The sequence below is a fragment of the Oncorhynchus nerka genome, linkage group LG3 (assembly GCF_034236695.1).
Source record: "Oncorhynchus nerka isolate Pitt River linkage group LG3, Oner_Uvic_2.0, whole genome shotgun sequence".
Lineage (NCBI taxonomy): Eukaryota > Metazoa > Chordata > Actinopteri > Salmoniformes > Salmonidae > Oncorhynchus > Oncorhynchus nerka.
The window spans coordinates 67575720-67583219 of record NC_088398.1 but is presented as its reverse complement, the minus strand read 5'-3'; positions in this window follow the sequence as shown (position 1 = coordinate 67583219).

The window sequence follows — 7500 nt, the reverse complement described above, 5'->3', positions numbered from 1 at the left end:
ACTAGAGGGCAGAGTCATCTTCCTGTTGTCCGGACCTCCACATCCTGTGTCAATAATCATACTACTTTCCCTTTCTGTAGCGCCACTCTCACTCTCTGTGGGCCAGAGAAGTCGGAAAGCAATTCTTTACATCCCACATCCTATTTTGGTCTCTCTCCATCCCTCATTCTCTCTTTTTATCTCTATCTATTCCCACTCTCCCTCCCTCTTCCTCCCTCTCTCCCCCATTCCCCTCCATCCCTCTTCCTCCCTCTCTCCCCCATTCCCCTCCCTCCCTCTTCCTCCCTCTCTCCCCCATTCCCCCTCCCTCCCAGCCCAGTGGAGCGGCAGGATACTGAAAGCTTCCGATTGGCCAATCCATAGTGTTGATAATCTCTTCCTGTATTCCTTTCCCGTCCCTCCTCCCCTCCTCTGTGCCTGTCTGTCCCCATCCCTCCTCTGTGCCTCTCTGTTCCCCTCTCTCCTCTGTGCCTCTCTGTCCCCCTCCCTCCTCTGTGCCTCTCTGTCCCCCTCCCTCCTCCCCTCCTCTGTGCCTCTCTGTCTCCCTCCCTCCTCCCCTCCTCTGAGCCTCTCTATCCCCCTCCCTCCTCCCCCTCCTCTGTGCCTCTCTGTTTCCCTCCCACTCCCCCTCCTCTGTGCCTCTCTGTCTCCCTCCCTCCTCCCCCTCCTCTGGTCCTCTCTGTTCCTCAGGGTACTAATCATCAGCTTCCTCTGTTTGACACAGGACACACTGGCCAGCTGAATGTTTCTGGGAGCGTGTGTTTGTGTGTGTTTGTGTGTGTGTGTGTGTATGTGTGTGTGTGTGTGTATGTGTGTGTGTGTGGCATGACTGTTGAGCTAAAACGGAACTCAAAGATTTCCTCTGATCACTATCAGTAGAAATGGGGGGAGAGAGCGGAGACATAACCACGGACCACACACACACACACACACACACACACACACACACACACACACACACACACACACACACACACACACACACACACACACACACACACACACACACACACACACACACACACACACACACACACGCTGGATCGATGCCCAAATGGCACTCCAACGTCACTGGGACACTGCTCACTGTGACACTGTTCACTGGGACACTGTTCACTGGGACACTGCTCACTGGGACACTGTTCACTGGGACACTGCTCACTGGGACACTGCTCACTGGGACACTGCTCACTGGGACACTGCTCACTGGGACACTGCTCACTGGGACACTGTTCACTGTGACACTGTTCACTGGGACACTGCTCACTGGGACACTGTTCACTGGGACACTGCTCACTGGGACACTGTTCACTGGGACACTGTTCACTGGGACACTGTTCACTGGGACACTGCTCACTGGGACACTGTTCACTGGGACACTGTTCACTGGGACACTGCTCACTGGGACACTGTTCACTGGGACACTGTTCACTGGGACACTGCTCACTGGGACACTGATATAATGCTCACCTGTCAATCAACTGCAGAAAGAGTGCTCAAGTAACTCTGGAGTAATATGCAAATGTGGCAGTTGTGTACTCACATGTTGAAAATGCTTTTTTTCTCTCAAAGCAAATACAATACTTTTCACTGGCCAAATCCTTTCTCACACACGCACATGCAATCCTGAATAAACACGTGCATACAGTCATAAAGTACTCAAGCTCGGACACTCTGTTCTGAACCCGTCTGTCCCACAGTTCACAAACAAGTCAGAGTTTGTGAAATATACAAATGTAGTTCATGAAGTACTACCATATTGGGTATACTCTACAGAGGTTACATAGCACTGGAAGAACTGTCCCCAAAATAACTTATTATTCCATGATAATTTGAACATCGAGCTATAGCTACTCAATTTCCACTTTTGTCTCCCATTCTATTGTGGCTGGAATGTACTATAAACTATACAACTAGCTATCACAGTCTCATGTCAGAATTAGATGTTCATATACGTTTCTCAAATGTCAAATGTCGAAGCTGTTGCAAACGTCAACTATCAAAGTTTAAGGTTAAGTTGAGACATGAATTCCACATTTTTAAGGTTAGAATTAACTTCAGACATTAAATCAAATGTAATCAGATTGTATTTGTTACATGCGCCAAATACAGGTGTAGACCTTACTTACTTACAAGCCCTTAAAACCTTTTAAGGATCCACCCCTTTTCCCCCCAATTTTTGCCTAAAATGACATACCCAAATCTAACTGCCTGTATCTCATGCCCTGAAGCAAGGATATGCATATTCTTGGTACCATTTAAAAGGAAACAATTTGAAGTTTGTGGAAATGTGAAAGGAATGTAGGAGAATATAACACAATAGATCTGGTTAAAGAAAATACAAAGAAAAAACAACCGTTCTTTTGTATTTTTTTGTACCATCATCTTTGAAATGCAAGAGAAAAGCCATAATGTATTATTCCAGGCCAGGTGCAATTTAGATTTTGGTCACTAGATGGCAGCAGTGTATGTGCAAAGTTTCAGACTGATCCAATGTACCATTGTATTTCTGTTCAAAGTCTTGTATCAAGACTGCCCACAATTTACCTAATTTGTTAATTAATAACTTTTCATGTTCAAAATTGTGCACTCTCCTGAAACAATATTATGGTATTATTTCACTGTAATAGCTACTGTAAACTGAACAGTGCAGATTTACAAGAATTTAAGCTTTCTGCCAATATCAGATATATCTATGTCCTTGGAAATGTTCTTGTTACTTACAACCTCATGCAAATAGTCTGGGCAGCCATTTGATTAGCTGTTCAGGAGTCTTATGACTTGGGGCTGGAAGCTATTCAGGAGCCTCTTGGACCTAGACTTCGCGCCCCGGTACCGCTTGCAGTGCGGTAGCAGAGAGAATAGTATATGATTAGGGTGGCTGGAATCTTTGACAATTTTTAGGGCCTACCTCTGACCGCCTGGTATAGAGGTCTTGGATGGCCAGAAGCTTGGCCTGGGTGATGTACTGGGCTGTAGGCACTACCCTCTGTAGTGCCTTGCGTTCGGAGGGCCGAGCAGTTGCCATACCAGGCAGTCATGCAACCTGTCAGGATGCTCTCGATAGTGCATCTGTAAAACATTTTGAGAATATGAGGACCCATGCCAAATCTTTTCAGTCTCCAGAGGGGAATAGGTTTTGTCGTGCCCTCTTCACGGCTGTCTTGGTGTGCTTGGACCATGTTCATTTGTTGGTGATGTGGACGCCAAGGAACTTGAAGCTCTCAACCTGATTCACTACAGCCACATCGATGAGAATGAGGGCATGCTCGGCCCTCCTTTTCCTGTAGTCCACAATCATCTCCTTTGTCTTGATCACGTTGAAGGAGAGGTTGTTGTCCTTTCCCCACAAGGTCAGGTCTCTGAACTCCACCCTATAGGCTGTCTCATCATTGTCGGTGATCTGGCCTACCACTGTTTTGTAATCAGCAAACTTAATGATGGTGATGGAGTCGTGCATGTACGTGCAGTCTTGAGTGAACAGGAGGGGACTGAGTACGCACCCCTGAGGGGCCCCCGTGTTTAGGATCAACGTGCCGGATTTGTTGTTACCAACCCGTATCACCTAGGGACAGCCCGTCAAGAAGTCCAGGATCCAGTTGTAGAGGAAGGTGTTTAGTCCCAGGGTTCTTAACTTATTGATGAGCTTTGAGGGCACTATGGTGTTGAATGCTGGGCTGTAGTCAATGAATAGCATTCTCACATAGGTGTTCCTTTTGTCCTGTTGTGAAAGGGCGTTGTGGAGTGCAATAAAGATTGCATCATCTGTGGATCTGTTGGGGCGGTATGCAAATTGGAATGGGTCTAGGGTTTCTGGGATAATGGTGTTGATGTGAGCCATGACCAGCCTTTAAAAGCATTTAATGGCTACAGACTTTAGTGCTTCGGGTCGGTAGGTTACTTAGTGTTCTTGGGCAAAGAGACTATGGTGGTCTGCTTGAAACATGTTGGTATTACAGACGCAGACAGAGAGAGGTTGAAAATGTCAGTGAAGACACTTGCCAGTTGGTCAGCCCATGCTCGGGGTACATGTCCTGGTAATCTGTCTGGCCCTGAAGCCTTGTGAATGTTGACCTGTTTAAAGGTCTTACTCACATCGGATGCGGAGAGCGTGATCATACGGTCGTCCGGAACAGCTGATGCTGTCATGCGTGTTTCAGTGTTGCTTGACTCGAAGTGAGCATAGAAGTGATTTAGCTCGTTTGGTAGGCTCGTGTCACTGGGCAGCTCTCGGCTGTGCTTCCATTTGTAGTCTGTAATTGTTTTCCGGCCCTGCCACATCCGACGAGAGTTGGAGCCGGTGTAGTATGATTTGATCTTAGTCCTGTATTGGCACTTTGCCTGTTTGATGGTTCGTCGGAGTGATAGCGGGATTTCTTATAAACTTCCGGGTTAGAGTCCCTCTCATTGAAAGCGGCAGTGCGAATGTTGGCTGTAATCCATGGCTTCTGGTTGAGGTATGTACGTACAGTCACTGTGGGTAGACATCCTCAATGCACTTATTGATGAAGCACTGATTGAGCAGAGACCTAACCTTATGAAAACCCAAATCTCTCATTTGGAAGCTAAAATTACATTTCATCTCTTCACCAATAATGTTATATTCAAACATTTAAATTGAACAACAATTCCATGTGAATCTGATAACTCTGATGTCTAGACTTTCCACTGTAGAGGGCATGTCATCCTATCATTGAGGAGAATGTCTCAGATGACAACCGAACTGACATCATATTCATTAATATCACCGCATATGTTCAAGTGGTCGGATTACCAGAATATAGTTCATTTCCCCCCACCTTCTGATGTTCCCAGAATCTCTATGTTAACCAAGGGGGTTTTCAAATTTCACATCAGTAGGGTAGAGCAAGGAAAAAGGGGGGAGGATGTATTTATTACTGCCATAAACCTACCCCCAGGCCAATGTCATGAAAGTCCCCCCATGTTGGGTTCAATCTTGTGATTAACCCCCAGGTGATTCTCTCTCCTCTCCACCTCCAGGTCTCTCTCTCTTCTCTACCTCCATGTCGCTCTCTCCTCTCCACCTATAGGTCTTTCTCTCTCCTCTCCACCTCCAGGTCTCTCTCTCTCCTCTCCACCTCCAGGTCTCTCTTTCCTCTCCACCTCCATGTCTTTCTCTCTCCTCTCCAATTCCAGGTCTCTCTTTCCTCTCCACCTCCAGGTATTTCTCTCTCCTCTCCACCTCCAGGTCTTTCTCTCTCCTCTCCACCTCCAGGTCTCTCTTTCCTCTCCACCTCCAGGACTTTCTCTCTCCTCTCCACCTCAAGGTCTTTCTCTCTCCACCTCCAGGTCTCTCTTTCTCTCTCCACCTCCAGGTCTCTCTTTCCTCTCCACCTCCAGGTCTTCTTTGCTCTCCACCTCCAGGTCTCTCTCCTCTCCTCTTTCTCCTCTCCACCTCCAGGTCTCTCTCTCATCTCCACCTCCAGTTTTCTCTCCTCTCCACCACCAGGTCTTTCTTTTCTCTCCACCTCCAGGTCTCTCTCTCCTCTCTTTCTCCTCTCCACCTCCAGGTCTCTCTCTCTTCTCCACCTCCGGTTCTTTCTCTCTCCACCTCCAGTTCTTTCTCTCTCCTCTCCACCTCCAGGTCTTTCTCTCTACTCTCCACCTCCAGTTCTTTCTCTCTCCTCTCCACCTCCAGGTCTTTCTCTCTACTCTCCACCTCCAGGCCTTTCTCTCTCCACCACCAGGTCTTTCTTTTCTCTCCACCTCCAGGTCTCTCTCTCTCTCTCTCTCTCTTCTCTCTCTCTCTCTCTCTCTCTCTCTCTCTCTCTCTCTCTCTCTCTCCAGGTCTCTCTGTCCTCTCCACCTCCAGGTCTCTCTCTCCTCTCTACATCCAGGTCTCTCTCTCCTCTCTATCTCCAGGTCTCCCTCTCCTCTCCACCTCCAGGTCTCTCTCTCCTCTCCACCTCCAGGTCTCCCTCTCTCCTCTCCACCTCCAGGTCTCTCTCTCATCTCTCCCTCTCTCTCTCTCTCTCTCTCTCTATCTCTCTCTCTCTCTGTCTCTCTCTCTCTCTCTCCAGGTCTCTTTCTCCTCTCCACCTCCAGGTCTCTCTCTCATCTCTCTCTCTCTCTCTCTCTCTCTCTCTCTCTCTCTCTCTCTCTCTCTCTCTCTCTCTTTCTCTCTCTCCAGGTCTCTTTCTCCTCTCCACCCCCAGGTCTCTCTCTCCTCTCTCCAGGTCCATCTCCAGGTCTCTCTCTAGGTCTTTCTCTCCTCTCCACCTCGATGTCTCTCTTTCTTCTCCACCTCCAGGTCTTGCTCTCCTCTCTATCTCCTCCAGGTCTCCCTCTCCTCTCCTTCTCCAGGTCTCTCTCTCTCCTCTCCACCTCCAGGTCTCTCTCTCTCCTCTCCACCTCCAGGTCTCTTTCTCCTCTCTCTCTCTCTAGGTCTTTCTCTCCTCTCTACCTCTGGGTCTTTCTCTCATCTCCAGGTCGCTCTCTCCTCTCTCTCTCTCTAGGTCACTCTCTCCTCTCCACCTCTAGGACTCCCCTTCCTCTCCACCCCCAGGTCTCTCTCTCTTCTCTCTCTCTCCAGGTCTCTCTCTCTTCTCTCTCTCCAGGTCTCTCTCTTCTCTCTACTTCCGTGTCTTTCTCTCCTCTCCACCTCCAGGTCTCTCTCTCATCTCTCTCCCTCTCCAGGTCTCTCTCTCCTCCCCACCTCCAGGTCTCTCTCTCCTATCCACCCCCAGGTCTCTCTCCTCTCTCTCTCTCTCTCTCTCTCTCTCTCTCTCTCTCTCTCTCTCTCACTCATCATTACTACGACTACTACTACCATCACTAAACTGTTATCACTACCATTACCACCCATATTTGGAATGATAAACATTAATAATTATAGTCATAACAATAATAGTAATAATAAGTAATTTACTGTTTACTATGCAGATGTTATTATTCAGTGTCCCTCAGGCTATGGCAGGAAAATACATTTCTGGCTGCAAGAGGAGCCATTGCTCCTTCGCCCATGAGTATTCTTAGTTTTTCCTCTGGGTTCAATTTGTAAAAATTCCTCTTTGTGAGGAATATTTATCACAGTAAAGGAGAAAGTGCATCTCTGTCTCTACCTCCCCTGTCATGCAGTGACCACATACACGCTCCTCTTTGGGTAGCCATGTCTTTTTATGTCTGCCGGTTTCTATTGCCAATCGGTGGTCACTCAGCCTGTACTTGGTAAGGATCTGTCTCTGCTTCGTATCTCTGACAGAGTAGAGATAATCAGCCAATTCATATTCTCTGTTTAGGGTCAGATAGCAATTTAGTCGGCTTTGGGATTTTGTTTCGTTTTTCCAGTATTGTAAATATGATTCCTTTGATTGGTTCATGATTTTGCTTATTGGAATTCTTTCTTTTGAAGCAGTGCTGGTGTCAGCTTGGTTGGTGAGGTCCAACACCAGCTGACTGAGAGGGCTCGTTTCTGGGCTCAGCTCTTGGGTTTGAAGTGCTTTAAATTGCAGACTCGAATTTGGACTTGAATTTAGATGT